The 26,436-nt window shown below is 38.1% G+C and overlaps 1 protein-coding gene across 3 annotated transcripts in view; it reads right to left on the bottom strand.

The window, feature by feature from the left end:
* Positions 1-26,436, bottom strand: part of LOC110830769 (uncharacterized) — a 1,002,197-nt gene that overhangs the window by 962,634 nt on the left and 13,127 nt on the right. The gene's annotated exons all lie outside the window — the stretch shown is intronic.

The following is a 26,436-nucleotide window of genomic DNA, read 5'->3' on the forward strand; positions in this document are numbered from 1 at the left end:
TAGCCATTCTTCCCACAGCAAAACACCAGAGAACGTTGTTAGCAGAAATGGGATAGCCTTGTTTCACTCGTCAGACACAAAAGAATAGCCTCGTCCAGTACAGTTCAGACCATAAGCACACACTACAGATATACAAAATTTTCTAACGAGATTAAAAAACTATATACATCTGTGTCTGCATGTCTGTCTCATTCGAACTTTCGAAACACCAGACTTAATTAATACGTATGAGAACATTGATTTTCATCTTGCGTATGCTGGGCCAAAACTTCAGATAAGTTACGGTTGCTTCCTTCCAAATCCCTCACGATTTAATATTCATAATTATCCTCATATTTAATTTGACAATGCATAATGATTGCATTTGATTCACTCATAAATCTACGTCACCGAAAAGCACTCTTAAACTCGTCCTCCGATCCTCTATTGAATATTTGCCTAACGTTTTCTATGCTAGTATGATGAAAGCAGTCAAAAGAAGGAAGTCTTCGGCCTTGAAGATGGAGACTTGGTTTTTCCGAAACGTTTATATCTATTTACACGACGAGTTGCGGTGATTTCGAAATTTCGTTGTCAATTGTCATATCTTGAAGAAAATTCCATAGTTTTCTTATTTCCGTCACTTTAAAGCTTGTAATATTGACACTTATGGGCAGATGCTTCAATAACAGTAGAATCTACCTCAGACCTAAACAATGTAATTGATAATGGAATGGAGAGCTTGAATGATCTTGGACGTGAGAAAAAGAAGGAGAAAGGATACGCTGAAAGAAGAGAAGGAAAATAATATTACGAGACGAAGACTGGAGAAACGTAACAGAACAGAGTATAAGAACTGGCTGTAAGCAAAGGCATTAGGAAAGCCCTTTGTTAAACGATATTGGATTCTCAAGGTACAGCTCAGCAGTGAACGAATTCTGTTACAATGCACTGCATGTGCAGAATTCTAGCCAGACAGAAAAGAAACTATCATGAAGTGACTCATTATGAATCGTCTCTTTAATCCAGCAATACCAGCTCGTCTCCAATTCTACATCTCTAACTAGAAGATAATCCTACAGATTTTACAGTCTAATAAACGCGTTTCCTACAAGCTTTAGTCTTCCTCTCCACCTCACGTTTCTTATTTTATGCAGCCACATTGGCTTATGGCATCAAGTCAGTGTGGCCATCTGTAAATTCTACTCCATAACAACGTTTGATCCAATTGACGCAAATCAATAAAACATTAAATGTACAACAAACAACTAGAAATCATCAAATATCCATATATTTTTTTATTTCCTGCCAACAATAATTAAAGCATGACGATTGTGCGAAGTACTGAGGTGACAGTGAAAATGAGCAATGCCCACTTACTGGTTAACCTGTACTGTAAGTATTTGCAAAGGTAATAACTTCGACTTGTAGATGGAACCATTAAAGATCTCCGAAACGTCAACAATGCAGCCTACACCTACACTTCACGCTCATTCAGGACTGTAGTCGAGCCAGGGCGATCTAGGGTGAAAACCCTGCACTACTTCTAAAAGATAACACCGTTAACACGAACACTGCACCCTTGAAGTCATCAGACATACAACACACAGCAAGGAAGCTGTGACCACACCCTCCCATCTAACAAAGGGTACAGTGTACGCCTCTCCATAAACGTGCAAAAATTATGTACTTTAAAAGTCAGAACTTCTAAGTTGCTTAATTTCCGGCCTCCCAGTTTAAAGCGGAAGCGTCTGCCTTTTTAAATATGTGCATTTCGTAAACTTTCCATCGTTAAAATCTCCATATAAAAGTGTATAGATGCCATTAAGTACCAGCCAAAACAGTCTCACATCGTACTTCATGTCCATTTCCTTCAACCTTGAACTGCGTATCAGACAGCCACGCTAATTTTCTTTTTAAGACCAAGACTACACCGTTGGATTCATCTGGCCCTGAATACGGACTACGGCAGGAAATCAACCCTCTGGCTCCATAACAGATGGATAATTTCTTCATTAACTAAGGGACTATTAAATTCTCCGGAAGGACTCCGCTCTATAAGTTTAGATGTAATTAACTAACACCATACTGATTTTCAGAGTTCCCTGTCATTCGATCTCATTTGTTACCATAACCATACATTTATGAGTTACAAAGGGGTACACGTGGCGAAAGCATCATTCGCACAGTCTAATATCGGAAATACCAAAATTTGAGCAAAATATTCCCTAGCCATGACCGCACCCCGTACTTCCAATTAGTGCATCCACCACCAAATAACTTTCCTTTCATCAATTCACGAGATCAACCGATCAACTAGGCGGTTTGCCACAACGCTATGATCGGAACATCTTCCTTGTAATGTGGTTGACGTAAAGTCTATGATACTAAACAGCTCCAGACAACTTTACTAAGACTTCTACGTCTCTTTGTGAAACCCCAGAAGCTAGAGCAATGTGCAACATTAACCTGTGGTTTCGGAACATGGCAGCACAAGTTGCATAGTTTCAGGGGAAGATTTCGTATTACAACTATGAAAAGCAAACCGATGTGGAATTATTATGAAAACTTCTTAGCGCAGCCGTAGGCAAAACAAACCCACGCTCAACGTACAGACTTCACAGCAATGGGGAATAGAAAATTTTCTGTGTGGGGGAAGGAAGTTGTCCTTATCAACCGCACGTGCTCTACTATAAGCTTGCCAGTTACATTTATATGAACTTCCTCGGAATTACTAGGAAGGTGTCAGATACCTGCCTTAAATCACACGAGAAATATTCTACGTTATTTGAAGATTCCACGAAGATATTATGAACTTATATTTCTTTAAAAAATATGCAAATATAAAACTCATCAAAATATTTAATACTGTGTGAGATTTGAAGTTCTCATGGCGGTGAAGATGGGGTGTGACGCCATGTAGATTCGTAATACTTAATTACGTACATTCGTCACGGGCATGAACTTATTCAGAATTCAAATGTGACAAACGAACTGAAAATGACATCGGAGAAATCAGTTGTTTATTTCTATTACAATATCCCAGAATGTCACATTTCAACTGGAAATATGTTCATACAAAATTTCATAAAAATCAGCAAATGAGTAAAATGTAAACTACTAAGGAAGACAGACATAGATAATATATACAGTGTACCAAATAACAACATCTCATGTACCTGCGAAGTTGCAGTTATCTTTACCCGTATTTTAACATTTCTACGGATACAATTCGAAGTCAGAACAAGCTCTGGACACTGTCTGTCCTATAATACGTTTAATTTTAACACATAACACTGTAAAATGGTTTTTATATTTACATGAAGTCACCCGGACCAGAAGGAAGCTATCTATGTCACAGGGCAGTCTGAGCCCTGTACTACGTACAATGGAACCGCCCATACGAACAAATGTGGAATGATTTTATCGTGCTCTTTCAGATACTGGGATTTACTTGATGTCGAACAAACCATGCAAACACCACTCTCTTTGCCCTAGTTTATTTAGGATTTAAAATAAGTGCACTTAGATCTGCACACACTCTTTACTCGGGGCCAGAAATCGAATTCGACTACTGACACTCATCTCTGGACGTTGATAAAACAAGGTTTATATAACGTGTTCTTATTTACCGTTATAATAAGTCTTAAAGAAGGTATACAGAAATCCTGCTTATATCAACATTTAAAGAAATATCCTATTTCTTCTTGTTGGTCTTTTGGGTTATAACGCTGTGTGGACTCTTACGCGGATATAAATGTTTCGAAGCAACCTACTACCTCCATCTACAAGTCCAAACGGAGTTACAACCGAGATGGTAACATGGATTTCTTCATGTACGTGACAATCTCGTATCTTCTTTTCTGTGTTTGTCATGTCAAAATGTCTTATTTATCGATTAAAATTAAAACACAAAAAAGACATTCAGACCAACAACCAAATTCACGTTGCACACCACAGGCCGACTGATAGTGGATATCACATGTTTAAGTAACTTTCTTTTCCTTTTATATTTTCCAGGAATTCATATTTTGCACACATTTTATCGCTGGTTGGGCACAGTTTTCTCCTGTACGGTATGCGACGTAAACATTCCTTCTAATACAAATTCCATGAAGAAAAGTTCGGAACTGAATTAAATAAACAGAAAATAATTACTATTACTATTCAATCACAATATTATCCGTTACTTTATTGTTTTACTTTCACCTTAATTTCGAGTTAAACAGTTTTTGTTTATTCGTCATAGATGATTTAACATAGGAGTATTCGCTATTTCTCTCTTGACACCGAAAAACGTCCCTCTACATACAGGTTTAAACCTGATTCAGGTTCAGGTCTAGGCAATTTTTATTGCATTTGCTATAGCGTTTACAAATTTATACGCCCTTACTAAAGCAAGGCTCAAAACGTGAAACACATCAGAGATATAAAGTGGGGCCGGAATTAAAACTTTTCAGTTTCATACACCAATCCAATCCGCTTCCAGTATGACCATCACGTACGACGCAAACAATGTTCCTCCTCGGGCACCAATCTGACCGAAACAGCGGCGTCAGGCTCAGAGTTCGCATCCGACACAATTTTTATCACTCATAAATTGTTTTGTCGTTCTGCGTTTGAAATGAAACTGACTACAAAGCAATGCAACTGTTTTAATTTACATATTTAATCCTTAATTACATAAACTGCTGGGTATTGTTACAACAAGTGTCACAATTTGTTGTTCCATGGCCGAAATAAGCAAAAATTTTGATAAATTAGACGCATATGAAGAGCGACTCATTCCCATATATTATAAAGCTCTTATTGAATTACCTTTTACCGCGCTGTTTGTTATTTATCAATCCGAGTATCTGATCACCAGATGAATAATTTTGCTCTTTAACTGCAACAAAAGAGTTCATACAAATTTAATCCAAAGGGGCTCTAGTTGACCGCGGCCAAATTACAGCTTCACTTAATCAAACAGTGACTTGACTGAACCGAGATTTACTAGCAATGTGAAGGCACTGTATTCTTACCTGCATTTTACTATAGATAATGCCAGTAATGAAACATGAATGCTGGGAGAAACGGCTTCAACATATGTTTACTCATCACAAATATTACCCAAATCGGGCACAAACAACTCGCTAACATTTTAGATTATAATTAGGGACTACTGATTGCATGCAGCAATGTGCATTCGTCACATATTGAAGAAAACGCGGAAGTAACGAGAGACATTAAACTAACCTGGTGAGACTTGAGGTTCTCACGGCGATGAAAATCTCGACGTTCTTCTTCTGCGTTGTGGAGCCACGTGGACTTGCAGATAGTTACCAAAGTTTTCGGAGAAGCTTACTGTTTCTATCAGCCCTAAAGATAGAAACAGTTTCTACGAAAAGTTGGTTTATACCTACAAGTCTTCACGGGGTCACAACTCAGAACAACGTCGACAACAAATCAGCTAATTATAGACTTCAATAAAGCCTATGATTCAACATTATCATTGAATTCCGTACACAAACAAGGTAATTAAAATGTGTTCATACTAAACCCATAATAAAGTTTGCACCTAATAGTGGTGGCATGGCGTGAGGCTGGAAGAGATTATAGTTCGCGACTGTAATCTTGAGACTTGCGGGGTGAGGAAGCGGGGTGAAGGAGGACTTACTGCATTCCTTGGAAGTCTCAAGATTACGGTCGCGAACAGTACATAATCATTGTTCTTTGTAAAGCCTGAAGCAAAGAGATCATTCAGATGGCAGGACAATATTAAAATAGATCTTAAGAAAATATGGAAAAAAGTGTGAACTCGATTAAACAGGCTCAAGATAGAGACAGACCGGTTGAGGGCTGTTGTAACAAAAGGCAATGAATTTCTGGGTTTTCTAAAAAGGGAAAGGACTACTTGATTTGTAAATATGATTAATTTTAAATTATATGCCAACATCATAGGAAGGCAAGTAGAGGGAACCTGCTGTTGCATTTTTATGCATTTTCAGAGTAGTATTAGTTACATAATCCAAGCATTTTTAAACCAGATCTATGCCGAAAGTACGGGCGCGTAAATTACGAAAGGAATTTTAATTGTCAAACCTTGTCATAGAGCATTAGTAGTTCTGAAACAAGTCAAGTCCAGTGATTAGTGATACATAGTACAATTCATTTTACATTAAATAACGCTGCGAATCCTAAACAGTGACGACGGCTTTAGATGTCCACGCATCTCTTCTCTGTAAAACAATCAGAGATATTAGCGCGTCATTCAAATCAGACACATTTATGAAATAGCATACTATTGAAAAATTACGTAACACTACATTCTGAATCAGTGAACATGTGAGAATATTCTGTTTACTACAGATCTACGCTAATTATAAAAATGAATACTGCAGACAGTGAGCTCCGATAGATGTGGTGAGAAACATGGGGCCGGGGAAATTCTGTAAACGTAAACATAACGTCTTTCAGGAAACGTAATTGTACTTTCATTTAACAGACTGATCTATCGTTGTTATTTTTATTGTCATCTCCATCAAAATCCGAACATTGCTTTCGCGTGGTTAGCAGTCGTGATTCGTGTTCTGGAGGTCCTAGGTCCAAACCACGGCCCGGAAACCGGCTACGCTGACCGAGATTGTTTTGTGGTTTTAATCAGTTTAATAATACGTTAAATTAGACCACAACCGATTTCTTCCGCAACTTTTCCAATTAATTATTCCTTCAATTCTGAAAGTTTTTGACGATGGTGCGTTGTTGAAGTAAACTGTCTTCTGGATATTATCCATCGCATAAGACTAAATGAAATCAATAAAAATCACGACGTTTCGGAGATGGGATAACGAAATTGACAAAAGGGATACGATTACTGTTCTGTAGCGATTTTTTCCCTGCAACATCATATTCAATGTGCCGCCTGTCAGGGACTATTTTTCTTGTGGTAAACATGGCTGACGCATGAACGAAGTTACGTGTAACTACCTCCGAAGTTGATAATGCATGGGGTTTGTCTTCACACTCATATAAGCTTTTATGGAGGTTCCTTTGCCACAGGGACTAAATGTTCGTTCGCAAACTTTATCTTGAACCTTAAGTCATTTTTGGTTCGTCTGGTCCCTCTGGCGGCTAATAAAAAGACATCCGTTAAATTCAAATTGTTCTGCAAATGTCCAGCAAAATTTGTCCTGCGTTCCCTTGAATACCTCGTCAGTAGAAAGATCCTGAGGCGAAATTCAATCTTAATGCAGCCAGAACTAGAAACAACAATTTCTTGAATGTATTTGTGATGTCTACTTTCTTTCTAAGTATCATCTTATAAGCGTTCATAACGAATTTACAATTTATTGGTCCAATTATATGCGCAATACCCATTGGTAAGAATTCTACCTACGTTAAATTTGCCAGATGTAAACTCGCAGCATCGCTGACTTATTTGTAATTTGTTTACATATGTATAAAATGTCTGATACAATATTTTTATATACGTTTATGAGATCTATTTCCACAGTAAACTTCACGGGTATAGTTTAAATAGTTAGGCTATCACTAAAAACGGGAAGCTAAATATCCTACATTTCTCACGGACGGTATGGAATCGGTTCTTAGTCTTAAAAAAAGTAAACAACAAATTTCTCTAAAACCTACTGGTAAGCCAAACTTCGGAACTTTGCATTATGTGGTGCAAATGTTCTTGTCTCAGATGTTCAACTGTAATTTATTACATCCAGAATTCTTGTCCTACTAAAAATTGCAGTCTCTGACTTGAAAATGAAGTATAAAATAGTCGTGTTGATGTTTTCCTTGTGGTACAAAGCAACTCGACAAAGAAGCTTAGCTATTGAGTATATGCAGATTATGCAAAGCCTTGTAACCTAAACAAAGGCACAGTGCGCAAAAGACCTCATCTGGAGACAATAGGACTTGTCTCCGGATTCTCGTATAAACAATGAAAGTTGGAGATAGTTTTAAGGGGTCACTGTTTCGAAATCACGAATATGTCTACTATGCAAAAGTTTGGACTATTTTTTTTCTTCAAAATATTCGCCTATTTCAAATCACAGTTTAATGCACTACGCAGATTTCTTATATGCTTCTCATTAAAAACAAGTATTATCTATAGGCAGGGCGCTACAGATGTATTAATTTATTTCCACACATACCTGCATTAGTGATATGATTATTTGTCTACTGTTAAAATATGTAAATAAATTAGCGTCACAATAACTGTACGAGGTACGATCGGAAAGTTTCAAGACTGTGTCAATAGAGGGCGAACCAGATGTAGTACGAGCTTCTGCCGCTAGGGGGTGCGGCCTACATTCATAGTGAATTAGTGTGCCAGCCGGCATCATCGAATTAGCATTTGTTTCTTAGTTACGGGCGTTTTGGTAGTGCATTACACCGACCCTCCTGCGATTTCGGAATGGCGTGTGCATCAAATTTTGCCAAAGACTCGCCAAAACGGCTACGGAAACCTATGAAATGCTAAAGTAAGCATTTGGGGAGTCCGCAATGGGTCGTGCACAAACTTTTGTGTGACATTCACGTTTTAAAAATGGCCGAACCTCTGTCGATGATGACGAGCGTTCTGGACGACCATCTTCGAGCACAACGCCCGAAAATGTTACGAAGATTCGGCAGGCCATTCACGAAGATCGACGTCGTACCATCAACGACTTCTGCGACATTGTTGGGATAGGCTATGGGACCTGTCAGCTGATTCTAAAGGAAGAACTCCACATGCGACGCATCGCAGCCAAGTTTGTGCCAAGGCTCCTGTCTGAGGACCAGAAGCAGAATCGACTTCTCGTTTGTCAGGAGCTCAAAGATCTTGCAAGAACCGACCCCAACTTCCTTTCTAAGCTCCGTGTGACTTCTTCCTCTTCCCAAAGATGAAAATTCAGCTAAAGGGAAGGAGATTTGAGACGATAGAAGAGATTCAGGCAGAATCGCAGATGGTGCTTGACAGGCTGACAAAGAAAGATTTCCAGGGATGCTTCCAGGCTTGGCAGCGGCGCTGGGATCGTTGTGTTCACTCCCAGGGGAACTACTTCGAGGGTGATGGATGAATTTAATACCTGAGATAAGTGTACGGGTTTTTATACGCGCAGTCTGGAAACCTTTCGATCGCACCTCGTATAAGAAACTTTACTATACGATAACGTATTGTAATTAAACTGCCCAGTAAATTTTTATTATATATATCCTATAGATCCAACCTTACTAACAGACAGCTTTGAAGCGTGTTCATATTAACAACAAACTGAACAATTAAATTATACTTCAAGATAAAACATCACTTCTTCACTGCAAGTATCAGTTCAAATAAATGTAGTTTATGTAATCACGCGAAACCAATAAATACATTCCATGGAAGAAAATCAGAGTTGTAGGCTGTTAAAGTAGGTGGTACATACAGTCATCAGTGAAGTTTAAAGGGTTAAATACACAGAGATAGTAAAAATTAATTAACTGGCAAGTAGAATTTTTAATTGCAAATTCTTCGGCAAACGCAACGGTGAATCGGTGTGAAATATATGTGGCATTACATAAAGAACATTTGACTTTTAGATCAGTTCTTATTAATTGTGCTAGGAGATCCCATAAAAGACAAAAGCCGATCAGTAATCATCTCAGTGGTATTGCACTTCACAGCCCAGAGGTTGTTACAGAACGTGGGATGTCAGGTTATTTACATTGGCTGTAAAGGAAGAGTCACTTTCAGTGGAACCAAGACCACGACGTTTTATGGCACCGTCTCCTTTACCTACCATCTTCTCTCTCAAAGGGGTGGTGTGCAGTTGTCATTTCGAAACAAAGTTTTCCGATTATGCACAACGCATCTCTTTTTCCTTTCTTTCTTTCTTTCTTTCTTTCTTTCTTTCTTTCTTTCTCTCTCCCTCTCAGCGGTGATAAAAATGAGGATCTGTCTGGGTAATGTCTCAACTCAAGTTACTTACACGCTGGGGCCCTTCCTTTATTTTTACAGCCCAGCAGAGCCTAGCGTCAAACTATTTCCCTCACAGTACATCCGCTCGGAGTGATTTCATCTAGTATAACACACGTGACTGCTCTTGCGCAGAGAAAATTGCCCAGGTTATTTGCCGGGCGCTTTGCTACGTAATGCCCACAGCTCCATGAGGTTCCTGGGCCCCAGGTGTGACGAATGGCGTGCACCATCCATCCCCAAAACATTCAACACTCGGCTTAACTCACGTTCGGATACGATGATCCACAGCTGCAGCTCATGACTCGATGGGGGACACCGGACCGACAATTCGGTGTCTGTTCAGGGAAGTAATTATACAGCGACGCAACCGAGCTTTGCTGGTTGGTTCGTTGAATATTTGATGGCGCTGTATCATCTGCTGATATTATATAAAATCGAATGGGAAGATAGACTATGACGATTATGTACCGTCGAGCAGAAGTATGATTTGTGAAAAAATAATCTGAAAGGATGTGTCTTGCTTTAAGACATAGTTCCTGAGTTTGCCTAGAGATGTTGAGGAAAACCACAACACGATCAATACTGGTATCGGGTACCAGAGAATTATTAAAAGTGCGGGAAAATCCGGTATGACTTCTGACAGATGCCTACTTTAAGTTAGCCAGCCTATGTTTATTACTTAGCTACAAGGCAAGTTTATGATTTGTGGTTTTGGAGGGAGGGAAGTTGTTACATTTTGCACCAGTCGGCTGGAGCTCAAAGCCACTCACGTATCAAGTCCACGACCCACTGTTTAAAATGTTATTTTTTTCACTTTACCAATACTGTTAAGGAATGCGTAACTGATTTCATTTTCACCATTATCCATAGTGCAGAGAAACAATTTTTAGGTGTATTTGCCACAATAATATTCTGTGAACGTCTACCAAGATATCCTTATTAAACACGTCAAACCAAAGACATTTCTCACAACGACTCAAGTGCTGAAATCGAAGAAACTGGCTTTAAAGTTCATAGCCCATACTGAAGTTTCAACGCCAAGTTACTGAGAACTCCTTACACAAGGTCCCAGACAGACCGGTCAGTACAACCTCTTTATAAGGCATAGAAAACTATGTTTCGAGCAAAGAGCTCTTAAATGCATTGTCGAGCAAAGTCCATTGAATTAGTAGTATCTGTAAAAACAAAAGAATCTTGTGTGGCAGTATAACTCACATAAAAATTACAACACGTAGCAGTCACACGTTTTAAAATTCTGTCGTCATAGTCTGATTAAATTCTCGAAAACTAAGAGAGGCCAAGGAATTTATTTTCCCACTAAATGCTCATGCATTTGTGACATCGTGCGAACTACTTGTACCAAAATTACATCAAGTCAGACTCGTCGTACAAAAATTCAGAACGTGTTTCTATACCCTACACTGAATTCTGATCACAATGTGTTAACCTGGGAATGAAGAGACGCATAGTAATATGCTTTGGAGGGCGCATGCGCGTCTGACCTCCATTCACTATTGAACAATCTGCCAAATTTTCACCAAGCTTGGTGAGAAATTAGCTTCACATAGTCAAGCCACTATTTAATTTCCAAATTCCCCATCCGTGTGACAACAACGCTCAAGGTAGAATCGTCACAAACAGATCATTGTAGAAAGAAGTATTATTAAATACTTATTTATTTATCTACTTATTTATTTATTTACAGACCAACACGTATGAAGGAGTCGACAAATGAATGGCCTAAACCTTGCGCTGAGAATACGCTGAAGTTCTACTTCCACGCCACCTACAGACGTCATCCTGCCACGGTTCTAAGCTCAAGGGCAACTTCACATTTACGTTTACATGTTTATCTACTTACCTATGTATTAACTTCTTTATTTGCTCATTTTCTTCCATAATTATTTCCCTATTTAAGTATATTCATTTATGTCTTGAAGTACTTTAACCTTTAAACGGCTTGCGTAAATACAGAGAACTCGCAAATGAACCACAACATAAATTACCTAAACTGCAAAAATTTTGTTTACTTGACAGAAAAATATTCAAAGATTCTCTCAGTAACTACCATGACACTTTTATCGTTGGAGTACTACATTCATTAAAAGCGGTACTAAGAAGACTATTCCCGCTGGCATCATTATCACTATCATCATCATAATGATCATCGCCGTACAACGAACATGCTTGTCTGGCCGTCCCTGTAAAATAAACCCTTTCGCAAAGCCCGGGAGACGTAAGTTACCTGATGCCTGTTGGCAGTGTAGAAAGGTACCCAAGATAAAGCAGCGTAATAAAACAAAGTAGGACAGTAAACCACATCTGGTGTAAATAAGACTTTATTTAAGTTCTGAATAGTTCTCTTTAATTAATGACAAAGTCATAAGAAAAGAACCAAAAGCTATCTCACTTCTTACGGGCGTATTAAAACAGGATTAGTCAAGCTCAGATGTAAATGTAATTTCTTGTAAAAAGTTAATTCAGGGATGTATTTCTAATTTCCTCCACACAGGCCAATCCTCAACATTAAAAACGGCTGCAGTATGGGTACGAATCACTACATCAGGCTTGTCAAACTCAGAATCTACTAACAAAGTATCGTTTAAAAATTGTCGTGTTCAGGGGTGCGGAAAATCATAATCGCCTACCTTTACTAATTACTTGCTTAAACGTGGTACATTATTTTTACTGTTTTCCCACCAGAACAAGTGTGAATTTAAATGAAACGCGCTTTCATTTTGTCTGAGATGCATCCGCAGATATCTGAAATGCATTTGAAACTTAAATGTTACAATTTTAACATTTAAAAATGCTCATAGAGTATAATTCGATAATTGGGTGGGTTTTAGAAAGACTCGAAAGACTGCCTGAACTACATGCACACAGATATGCAGACATGCACGTGTAGGCCTACAACTTCTGTCAATATTTCTACAGCGAGATCTCGGAACGTGCTTACGGCACAATACTATCATTAATACTATCATTTTACGGTAATTTTTACATTTTCTCAAATTTCAATGGGTTGCAGCCTATGATATTCTAAAATATTATTAGGCTTTTATTGGGATGTATAGGGCTTCATGAAAAGACTTTTCCCCTTTCAAGTTATATGTACGTGTTAAGGCCGTCACATCGGGAGACGTGACTTGAACTGCAAAGCGCAGAAGAGTCAAAACCATTACTTGTACCTCGAGATTAAATATCTATGACAATTACGACCAAAGACTCAGAACGTTTCCTACTAAATGCAGCATTCCAGAGGCAACAATAAATGTTTACTCAAGAAATATAATCAAAAACGAAATTTGTATTCTGTTTACCTACGAGTACGACAATTTTCGGGTGAAGAAAGTAAGATGTCACGAACTGGAATGTCGTTTGCAATGCTCTTTACTCCACGCTAGCATAAAAATAGTTTCAAAATCATCCTTTATGTACGCAAAGCCTTCTGGCCAGGAAACCGTCGAAGTTATCAACTCGAAACAAGTACTAAATCAGTTTTACTCGCAAATCGCTATTGTGAACACATTTGATGTAGCAAGATTTCAAGTTCTCGCGACGACAAGTATAAAGATGTCTTCTGGATTGTTACACCGTTTAGTTTAGTATACGTTTACTCGCTGCCTCCATCATCAGGGTGATCATCACCCTGATGAAAGAGGCAGCAAGGACCTCTGAAACGTTGGCAAACTTCCATCAGACTGCTCGGCGCTACAACCCAGAAGACAGCCATCTTCTTAAATAGAGAAAAGCAATGTTCTGATCCTCGACTACACCAGAAGTAGTACATCTCCAGCTCTGGTGTAATCTGATTACGGATGGTTCGGTTACATTAGAAGCCTTGGCCCGAATACAATCGGTTATATAACATCATAAATTTACGAGTCATCTAGTCATATGATTATTGCGTACAGTAAGGATAGAAGTGATGCTTCAAAAAGTCTGATGTGTAAACTTTTTTATCTTTACTAGAAGGTAACAGAACTTCACCTTGAAATCCTCATCGACTTTCAAGAACGTTCTTTCCCCATACCTTGAAAAAATCAGCACTACCGAATAGATTTTTATTCCTTCACTTCCGCAAGTTTATAAAGTTAATGTCTTAAAACCAAAGTTTCAAACTTAAGTCGCAAAAATTCTGGAAGGAGATGCTACAATAACCGTCGCTTTGAAGCTGAAAAATCCCACTAAATTGTGTATACATTGGGGGGGGGGGGGGGCGCTCATGGGAATTTGAAGCAGCGCACTCTTGTTACACAGAGGCGTATTTATGCAGCTTATGTATATTCGTAAACCGATTTCACTAGAGCAAAGTTCTTCATTTAACTTATCAGAACATCATCAGACGAAAATCCCTGGAAAATTAAACCAGGTTCGTTCTGAGATGCGTTCGCTACGTTGCTTTGATTCAACCAGACCAGCAGGAGGAAGATATGACAACGAAATTCAAAACTGAATACCACGTTCCTAATTGGTTGTCTAACAGAATGGTCTTCTACCAAGGATACGCGTAACTTCGACGGTACGTAACTCAGATAGTTTCAAAGAAAAGCGCTAAGACATTAGAAACATGTAATGTTGATATGACGGATTTCTATCAATACGACAACGATGCATTTCGACTTCGGGATATAGAAAAAGGAAGACACATAAATAATTTGCAATTCACTGTTAGTCACTGGATAAACCACCACTTTTTTCTGCTTCTAATGTAAAGACAAGTGTTAGATGCAAACAACTGCCGATAGTGACTCACCTCTCCACTGTGCAGGTCAGTTGCAATCATCTGTCTACCAATAATTATTCATGATAATATTTCTCTTATGAAGAAAATGTCTGGCGAGCAGACTTCTCGTCTGACTGCAAACTCAATATTTGTTGACCTATGACACATCACTACAGATTACAATATTCGTGGAGAGGAAATGCGTGAAGCAATGATAAATATTATGTGATAACAGGCAGGGATTTGAATTAGGTACTTCTATAATGCAAAATGGAAGCACTAACCGGTACATGACAATGTTCAGGGCTCTATGGGCAGAGCTGACAGGACAATGATATGTACAGGAATTTAAATGAATTTCTACTCAGCAAAACAACTGTTCCGCCAAATGATTTTACATCCGTTCTGGTAGACATGGCTTTCGGCCTTCATTAATTCGCCTAATGACACGTTGCATTCCTATCGAGCTTGTTCTCTTCATTGTCCGTCATCACGCAGGAAAGTTTTAATCGCTTCATGACAATCTAAACTGTAGAACTCTGCACCTTCCACCATGTTAACCAGATAAAAAAGTGAACATACATTTAACGCAAAAGAAGGTCTTTTATATGTTTTCACCACATGGTAAAATGTTATGAACTGTAAGCTTGTAGAAGAAAGAAATCGAGGTCTGTTTCTAGGCACTATTCTAGAATTCCTAGCACTTAATCCGAACCTGTAGTACATGTACCACCAAATAGTAAATTAAGCATCCTCCGAGGGTACGCAAGATATAATTCATACACTGCCAAATAATTCAAAAAAACCTACAAATTAATATTTTTATAATACACGATTAAGTACGCAATGAAAAGGGGGTACGTAACATCTCACTATGGTAACAAGCGGCAAGCTACATGGACTAAAATATATTATAAATGACACAACAATATCAACATGGCGGCAATATGACCTCACAACAAGCGTCGTTAAATTTATATTTTTGAAAATGTATATGCAAATTAATTATTTTAGAAGTAAGGCTAACAAGATGGCATCCGCGTGAAATATTTCGATCTAAAAAAAGATTAATCGTTGCAAATATGCCTGAAATATTTGTGTGTATACAGCAGCGTATCACATTCATCGTTTTAAAGCCTAAATGCATAATCCTTCCAATCCTTAAATGCACTACGCCAATGTAAATCACGGAAGGGCAGAGACGTAAACAGCAAGAAACTAACAGACGCGCTTTTAAATGTTATTAAACCAACAAGTTCTGTAACTGTGGTACTTGGTGCACAAGACAAATCCTACAAGTTTAATAGAGATAATGTCAAGTTCGGGTTCATCAAAGAATCGATAATGTACAATGATAAAAATCTACAGCTACCTAATAGACCCAGAAATCCATTCAACATTTTACAATGATAAGTATTCTTTGATGGCAGAGAAGCCAGCTGAATTATCCAGTTACTCAACTGTTGAATTCTTAACTTTATTTAATATGTAAAAACACGTATCACTTTCATTACAAATTAAAAATCTGACAACTTCCTAAAACTACCCTTAAATTATAAATGTGCCATTTCTTACTCTAATTACGTCATCGTAATACTGAGGACTACAAATGGCATACTGGCACTCACTATCTATGATACGGCACAGAAAAAAAACCTTTATTTAGGTCAATCATTATATTGTTCCTGTCTTGAAAGCCAATCTAACATTCTTCATTCACAATTAGATACACTTCAAATATCTTACACTATGCTTCACAAATTGCTTTCTTACCGCCATAGATCATACATTCTTACAATGCCTTTACGTAGGAAATACTATTAAGCATTGGACGAAGTTAAGGATTTCATAGCCTTTCACAGTAAATGTGAAATGTATAGTTTGAAGACAACACTGAAGATGAACGGTTTATCGATTAATATCTCAAGAATAAAGAACATAAACCCTGGCGAAAATATCAAGCATGTTTACATTTGGCAGAACTCCGCATCAAAGAGTAATATCTGCCTCTCCAAAGCCAAATAATATAAAACTAAACTTCGTAAGATCACATCTTAGGTTATTTTACGATGTTATATTAATTACGTAAAATAATTATTATATTATATATATAATAATTATTTTAATTAATATCACAATATGACGCAGCTATACTATCTAATTAATTACGTAAGTTAGAGTCTAGTGAGACCGAAAGAATATCACGAATGCAAGTAAGAATTCTATAAAAGTGCACTTCTGGATTTCCCTGTAAGTGCTGAGTAAAGCCACGGAAACCTCCATCAGGACGCTCGGTATCCCGTCAAGAATTCTAACCAGTACATCTCGAGTACAAGTTTAGTGCTATGCAAACGTATTCGAGCAGTACCAACAGGGGGCATTAGCCTTCTCAGCGGACTCCTTTTCGATTCAGATTTCAAAGTAGCCGACACCCAACTTTCTAAATTCATTCTTACTAACAAAGGGTTTATAAGTTATTTAAAGAAGTTGGACAAACCATCGAGATGTTATGCATGGGTGGTCATTGTAAAATCACGATTCCAAAGCTGAGTAAATTCCATTCATAAAGCTACGAAGAGCATAAAACATTTCAACGAGCTTTAATCTCAAGTGTTTGTAAATAAGTGGAAAACACGTGTACCATTTACGAGATTTTACGTTCTCTTACAGTGGTGAAAATGTCCACTGAGGTCTTTATGGGTTCTAACGCCGCACTGACTTGCATACGGGTAACACTGTTTCAGAGGATCACGCTGTTCCCATCTTCAGGGTTGCAGTATGCTTCTCCAAAGCGATGGTAACCACCTACAATTCAATATGGCGTCACAAACCAAAAGACCACTATGCACATGTTATCCATTTGCTTTTAACTGTCGAGAACTCGGAATTTTGCCAATACAGCATAATTATGGCTTTCGTTTGGTTCCAAAATAAACAGCGGGTACTTTCACAAACATCCTTAGCCCACTGACGCTGGAGTTGCTGTGTGTTTTCTTATAGGTGCGAAACTAGCTGGTGTCTAGCTACGGGCTGGACGACCGGGGTTCGATCCCCGACGGGGGCAGAGGATTTTTCCTCTAGCTTCTGCGTCCAGATCAGCTCTGGGGCCCACCCAGCCTCCTCTACAATGGGTACCGGGGTCCTTTCCCCGGGGGTAAAGCCGGCCGGGGCGTGATGCTGACCACTCACCCCATCTAGTGCCGAGGTCAAGAAAGAGAGGAGCTATACCTCCACTCCCCCCAAACGCCTACATGGCGTATAGTGGGACAAACTTTACTTTACTTTAGTTCTTGTATAGCCTACATTAATATGTTATTATGTATAGCCTACCTAGATTTAATTTGTATAACTAATTTTGTGCTTATACTTCAGCTTCATATTTCGTACTCTTTTCAAACAAAATATGAAGGTTTTGAAGTCAAGAAAAATGAGATGGGCGGGGCAAGTGAAACACGTGGCAGATACAAGAAATTCGTGCAAAATTATAACTATAAAACGTGCAGAAACTGGAATGCTCGGGACACATCACAAAACGCAGGATTTCTTAACTAAGCAACTAGTAGCTTCTCAAGGACTCTATTTTAATGGATTTCTTAAGCCATACACTCGTCGGAAACATTATTCTGAAAACAGAATGAGGCATACTTCCATCTGAAAGAAATGGATGCGTGTCTAAAAGAGTTAATCAACCTTCAAAAACCAAATGACACCACAGGCAAATTTTCAACGGTGTTTGAAGGTCCTTGTATATACTTACAATCAATCCATCAGACTGACGTAAGGAAAATTCACTTAGCCGTAACGCAAAATAAAACGATTTTGGACTACAGCATACAAGGTCATGAAGTAGTTTATACTGACCTATTCATTATCGTACGTACTGTAAATAACTTTAAATATGACAATGCTTTCGTTTATAAAGGTGTTTAAATACTTTTGCAACTTCATTCAAATTTATGTGAACTAAACAATGATTATACGAAGATGGTTGTCTTCTAGGTTGTAGCACCGTGTAGCCTGATAGAAGTCACCAATATTTCAGGGTCCTTGCTGCCTTTATGAGTATATGGATATCTGATTAATCTGAGACAGATTTATACGAAGAGAGCGTTAGAAAAATCAACTTTAAATTACCTCAAAGATCCGGTCCGCTTGCAAGGTGTTTCTCAGATTAATCTGCGACTCAGTATGAAATTCTGAGGGTTAAGACACATAGTAAGTCGTGAATATAAATTTTATTTTGCCTATATAAAAACTCATGTACATTGTGACTGCAAAAAAATATATAAGCTGGTAACAAGTTATATAAAAAATAAAGCGCAGTGTTAGATTTCTCTTGGATAAACAATTTTGTCAGTGTTCAGGTTGGAAATAAAAAAGTAAAAAAAGACTCGTAAACAAAAAATATCAGTTAATTACGAGAAGCGTGTGGTTTCAGGAGTTAAGATAAAACTTGTAATTACCGATGCAAAAGAAAATCTCAGTCCACGCCAAAATTGGCACCCGTTCCAACGGTTTTCCACCCCTGACATGGCCTAACTAGACCAATATCACAGACTTTCATAAGCAAATAGCCTATGCAGTTACGTAAGTGTTAAATACAAAAACAAATAATAAGCAAATTCTCCGATTAACTATTGACACTCGTGTGAAACACGCCGAATGATAAAGTGTATAGCCAACTGGACACTGACAGGACAATATACAGGATGGGTGGGAAGTAAGTAGGTATTAAATAATCGCTATAGGTTTTGTAATATTAATGGAATCATAATGAAAATATTGTGTACATATACGTCACGAAATAGGATTTCATAATTCGCGCGTCGGTGGTGTGGGCAGTGGCCGAGAGAGGCAGCACGCGCAATATAGAGGTTACAACCATTTCTCAATGCCTACTTACTTCCCACCCATCCTGTAGTTGCTACAGGTCTGTCATTCTACATGCTGTACTGTACGTCGCTCAAATGGGCCAAGAACACGCGGAAATTCCAAAGTCAACAGGCAGCAAATACCACAAATTAAGAAACACGGCGTTCCGGACGAAAACCGACCTTGCCTCTGAGAGCAATAAAACGTCGTTTGGACGTCAAGATGGGTACGATTGGCGAGGCACGCAGCACGTGTCGGAAAGATGGAATACGCAGTCAACATTTTAGTCCCAAAATCTGAATAGAGAAGACCACATGGTAGACTCAATATTCCGATGTGGCAGTCTGATTCTTGAGTTCCACGCTACATACGTTTCTCTTCTTACTTAATTATGACATTCCACGGAATTTCTTGCGGGGTGAATGGTCTGTCTTGAGCAGTTAACCTATTGCTTTAATGGAACCCTAAGTTTGATCTACAACATTGCTGTCGACGGTTAACTGGAAAGGTTGACTGAAGAGGTTACGGTGGTGGTAATTTCCTGCTATTATACCGGCATTTGTCTGGTGCAACTGAGAAAGACCTTTAAGAGTCTCAGTCAATATATAAATAGTTAGTCTCTCGACCGGAATTCAAGCCGGATACTTTTCAAATTCTAAGTAGTATTTCCAGCTGTTACGGTGAGAATGCATTTAAGGAATTTGCGCCTTTCTACCGAAAACTATTTTCAGTACTTCACGATTCATGTGATAATCCAAAGTCCAAGTAATTCTACCATAAGCCCGTGTCGTAAATATACGTTTCTTCATAATGAAAATTTGATCTGAAAAGGCCCGAGGGCTGAAAAACGTGGAGACGAAGAAATATGCAAACGGAAGATGCGAGATAAAAATATTGTCAGTAAGCTAGCTGAGATTCGAACTGGGTTCCTACCCAATACAGATCAACCTGCTGGTTTAAAGAACAATTAGGGGAACATATGGACAATATGCACCCCCCTATCTGGATATTTTCTTTGTAAATCACAATAAAAGCCAAAGTAATAACAAATCCGAGAGCAGGCACAGTATAAACCATTCTGACAGACACAGCAGCGAGGTGAAGGTCCAGAAATAAATAAATCCAGACAAATATAATTGGATATAAAACGTACCAATACCTCACTTCGTGTACACCAGTGTCTCTCATGTTTACGGCGAAGATCTGAACTGTGTCACAACAGGTAATTTTTTAGGTTTCATAGTTGACTCGCTACGCAAGGAAGCATGTTTACCGATGAAGTGACTAGCCAAACCGAAACAAACACCCCATTCAGGTGAAGTGGTGATGTAATGCTTTCTGCAGATTAATGGAACACGACGTACGCCTCCTTTGAAGGATATTTTATGTAACTCCCTTGGACAAAGTCCTTACCCACTAAATAAATTTCAAAACTACAGTGACTGTAAACTCCTAACAAGCTCAGATCGTAATGTTTCGACAGAATAAATGCAGTAACGTAAACCCTAGGGACTTATCATCCGTGAACTTTTTCACATATCCGCATATCTCTTTAATTATGTGTCCTATCTGCTTCAACGATAACTAACTCTTCATTTGGTATTTATGAGTTTCGTATGGCTCTCACTGTAAACAGTGATTATTTCCCTAAACAGCATTAACCTTTTGACCTTTGTAATGGTTAAGTGCTGTGTTTTCTTTTCGGTACGAACTGAATTATTAAATATTATTTAGACGAGCCTCGGCTTCAAACGGTCAAAACCACGTGAAACATACAACCCTTAGGTTGGACTTCGATTTAGTTTACTAACGGATTCATAACAACAAATTTTATCGTGGATGAGTCAATCAAACTGCGAGATTTTTTTTCAGAAACTGATAAATTCGTACCATAAAAAAAATTCCAGCAGACTAATAACGCAGTTTTATCGTTTTTTCTACATATTCCGCTTACTGCAAGAAAAGTTGAATAAGATACCTTTTCAAATCTAAAAGTTCGTGACGATGGTGAGTTATTTAAATAAAAAGTTCTTTGGATATTTTCCATCGTCTAATAAAATAATAAAATTGAACGACGTTTCGGAGATGGAGCTATCTTCGGAGATAGGGATTAGCTCTATCGATTGGGCCCAACAGAGTAGGTACCTAAAGACGGAGATAGAGCCCCATCTCCGAAACGTCGTTCAATTTTATATCTTTATTAAACGATGGAAAATATCCAAAGAACCTTTTCTTCGTGCACATTTGTACTTCATTTACCTACAACATATTCCGATCTTAATTACTTCCATTCTTTTTAATTTCACTACACACTCTCGAACCCTCAGTCGCAGATAACCTGAGAACACTGCCTTATTGACATACCAAGGACTCTCTAAGATGCAGCAAGTTCCAATAAAATGCCAGTCATTTTTACCATTTCACACGAACTGCAGTAATGTTTATTATTTAACAAGGAATTAAGATTAACTTCTCGTGGACGAGAAAAAAATCTACAAAGAACTTAATCAGAACAATCGACCGAGATTCGAAATGGGGATTCCTGAATTCTAGACAAACACTCTGCAAAACTGAACCTGTTAAAATACGTAGTATCTTAAAAGATGATACTATAGTTTCTTGTAACATATTCAATCATCTCATTCAACATTAAGCAGACTGGAGCACCTACTAAAGCAGCCTCGTAAAAAAACCGAATCAACATGTTCATCTGAAGTCGCGGTCCACCAGCAGTAGCAGGCATAATTGTGTTGATCCATCATGATTCATGGCGCATGTGAGCATTTCTTGCGGTTATGAGGCGAGGTGAGGTGAGGTATTAGTAATGACTACAGATAACCCCGCGCATCCTCAGACTTTCACCACAAGTAAAATCTCTTCGTATATCCAGGTGGGGGCCACACTTCACCAAGTTTGGAACTCGGTTATCGAGGAAGTGTGCCTGGAGGGAAGTAGATGCAGACTTTTCAAATAACTCATGGCCACGCAATTTTGTCAAGGAGGGAAGTTTCCTCTCAGATGTTGTAAACTTAACTTTAGGAGCCAAGTTTCAACCTCCAAGTATGATATAATGGATATTTCGAGTCCCTTGCCAAGTACTACAATTGCACTTGTTTAAGACAAAGTGATGGTGCGTGGAGTAGCTTAGAGATCTCGTTTAGAATGCTATTTAAACCTTTTAAGAAAGTGCTATCATATATGTACTTTCTGTTATAAAATTCAGTAACTCTGCATTTTGCTATTATATCGTACTTGTATTTACGGGCTTCCTATAATCCTCAGAACAAGCAGCGATCGTTTCCCTAAAACAGCCTTAACCAAATTATCTTTGTTATGGAGACGGGTTATATTGAGAAACGAACTGAATCTGTGAGTGTTATTTAGATGAGCTTCGTGTTTCAAATGATTAAATGGAATCGAGTTAAAAGCCATTGCCGCAGTTTTGCGTGTCAGCTTCTTTAATTTACAAATAGTGACGGTAATTGGGAAAGGTTAGACAGATTGTTTAACGACGCTATTTTTGTTGCGCAACGTGTAATGTATATGGAATGACAATAGGCAATTCCTAGAATGTTCTAGAGAGACCGAGTTGTCATGGGAACGGTATTACTGACGGCTGTTAATCGACTTGTGATGAAGACATTTTTAATATTAAAATCAACTAAATTTATCAGTATTCACTCATCAATTCCTTCAAACCTCTGAATTGTTTTAAGACATCGACCAGTATGTACAGGTGAGACCGCCCATTATAAACTTTAGGTATTGTGTAAAGAACATATTCTCAACTAGTCAGTAGATAAACATTTTTAATGACGCGGAAGCGGCCTATTAGAAGGCAATATGCCTGTAAATATTGCGAAAAATCACTAAAAACGTCAGTCAGAACAGCTTATATCCCGACCTAGCTTCGAAGGCGGTACTTCCCAAATACAAACTAGTGTTGACCGCTACTTTAATCTGCCTGGTAAGAGCAGCTTACATGACATATAAGGTCAGACGCATTACCGCAAAATTAAACCTATACAATGATAACAACCATGAACAATTAACAATAAGATAATGACGAGGGTCTTCCGAGTAAATTTATAACAAATTCAATTCAATTAATTTATTTACGTGTTTGCCAACAGCAAGAAGCCAAACAATGTGAAAATAACAATAACTATACTAACAACAGTGACTGACATCTCGCTCATGCATTACCATCTACGTTTTTAAAATATTGTCAGGGTGATTAAGTCGAGAGGAATGAGATGGGCGGGGCATGTAGCGCGCATGGATGGGACAAGAGGTGTGCACCGGGTATTGGTTGGAAAGCCTGAGGGGAAGAGACCGCTGGGGAGACCTAGACGTAGATGGGAGGATAATGTCAGGCGGGATGTATGGGATATAGGAGTTGAAGGAGACTGGATTTTGTTGGCCCAGTACAGGGTCCGGTGGAGGGATTTGGTTAATTCGGTGATGAACCGGGTTCGGTAAGCCATCTAGTTAGTTAGTTAGTTAGCATAAGAAAGTAAGGCACGTGGAAGACAAGAGGATACCTTCTAGGAGCCAATATCCATACGGGAATCACTCAAAGAAGAGAAATGCTCGCATCTGGTTCTCTGTATTTCTCAATAAAAAAACTCGGGAGAATTGTGGAGATGCGTAAAGACAACGGTTATAGGTTAAGGATAGGCTTAAATCCCAGGTACAAATGCAAGATGTACAGAAGCCTGTCTGTGACGTATTCTGCCAAAGGAATAGAGATGGTTGTTGAAGTAACACCAACAGGGTCTCTCCGTGAAGAAGGTCCCGTGTTCAATACCGTAATGATAACTGAATATAAAAACAAAATTATAAGATTGCAAATGGCGAATCAGGATGGACGTGAAGAAACATACTTGTAGCCTGTTTTTTTAGTAAATGGAATAAATCATAAGTATGGTTTTGCTTTTCATTTCAGTGTCATACATAAACATCACTAAAAGTTTTCACAGAGAATTAATTAAGGGACCTGACAATTAGAAGAAGATACGAACAAACCACCGCTCTGAATTAATTTCTTTAATTTAGGGAAGCGAAACAAATGCAAAACCCCATAAAATTTTCATTAAAAATAATAAAGAATTATAAAAGGAATTTATCTTCGGTTCCCCCTTGAGGAATCCAACAGAGGAGAATTTTTCATTAATTCCTCTCCTAATCCTGACGTTTTCTATCGAGTTCTTCGATAATTTAATTTCTAACAGATCTGTGTGATGTATTTTGTGACTTAATCCGAGTAACATATTTCTACTGTTATAATTAACCTAAAATTTTAGTTTTTACCATCGAGATCTTTGCCTTTCCTTAGTCAATTTAATGACATCTTCTCAACTACAAAGACTATAACTTGACGGATGGATGGAAACTACATATTAACAAGGATGCGAAAAAATTACCCATAATTTTCCTGCAGGAATTCATAAAACTAACAACGAGTCTCAGGCATAATAAATAATCTCTACCCGTCTCAAAAACTGATGAATTCCTATCTATTACTCGTAGAATATGATCACATCAAACCACATAAAATAATACAATTAGTAACGTAATTACCTCGCAAGCAACATTCTATCCTATTTTATATGACTAGTGTGTTACTTCCGTCTCACACATTGAATAGTAATTTTATTATTCAACTACGAAACACGTTTAAAATAACAAATTAATTAATACAAAGTAACATGTTTTGGTCGTATCTAGCCGTCTTCACGTTGTTCTGAAATGTGCCATAAGGAAGGAAGGTTGTATCTCACGAAGTATTTTTCAAATGAACAACAATATCTAATATAAAAATTAAGTGGTGCAGTTAAAATTATCTTTCCGGTGCCAGGTCAACACTAGAAATAAAAAGTAACCAATAATACTGAATCTCTTACTTGAACTTCCAAGCAGCCATTTTACAAAACGTTTCACCAATAAACTATGTATACATTTCTTTCCAACGCTATGTAAGCTACATGTCCAGCCCATCACAGCTTTGATTTCAGTAGCCCAACTAAATGAGGTGTTATATAATCTCGTAGTTCCTCGTTATGTGACATCCACTCCCTACTTCCCTTATTCCTGTTCGGTTCAAACATTTTCTGCAGAACTTTGTTTTTCTGTCGCTTGTAATTTATGTTCTCCCTTTAAAATAATAGAAAACGTTCCGGAACTACGTATTAATATCCAAACCAATATATAAAGCAGGAGGTGAAGTTAATATCACAATCACTTTAATTAGATGGTGGCTCACAATAGTCATTTTATGCAGCAGTTCTATACTATTATCGTTAATCTTCGTTCAATATGGAAACTAAACTTTCAATTATCTGCAATACTCCAAATCAGTACTCAACAATTTTTTGTACTATTTTCAACATATCAAAACGATATTTTTTCCGTCTTGTATTCTACTGGCTTCATGCCTCATCTTTAAAATCTGCGATTCAAGTAATCGTAGGCCCAAGACTCCCTTGTATACTTGTATGGCATCTCTTATACGAACCTGAAATTAGTTCAGCTTAACATCTTCATCCTCCCAAGAGAACTTAGCTTGCACAAGATGACGCCAAATAGCGGGCCGCTATTACAGTGGGGTCGTTGGAATTAATTATACTCACTACCCGTAGCGCAGTATGGCAAAGTTAAGAATCGTGGTGTGGAGCTAATTGGACATAAAACACCCCTACCAACAAAAACGGTACAATCGATAAATTCTACTGCTGTTTCTTTGTAACATGAGTGAAATAAACTGGCTCCATTTCCCTTAAAAATTAAAATTAAAATGTTCGCACCGTCTCTATTTTTAAGGATACAAACATATGGTTTATATAAAGTAAGTAGACTGATTTGCAAACGTCCACCAGATCAAGTTTAACAAGGCTAAATACAACGTTAATCAGCTATT

Source organism: Zootermopsis nevadensis, unplaced genomic scaffold, assembly GCF_977971745.1.
Source record: "Zootermopsis nevadensis isolate Lab colony 2312 unplaced genomic scaffold, Znev_1.0 Znev_ptg000013l, whole genome shotgun sequence".
NCBI lineage: Eukaryota > Metazoa > Arthropoda > Insecta > Blattodea > Termopsidae > Zootermopsis > Zootermopsis nevadensis.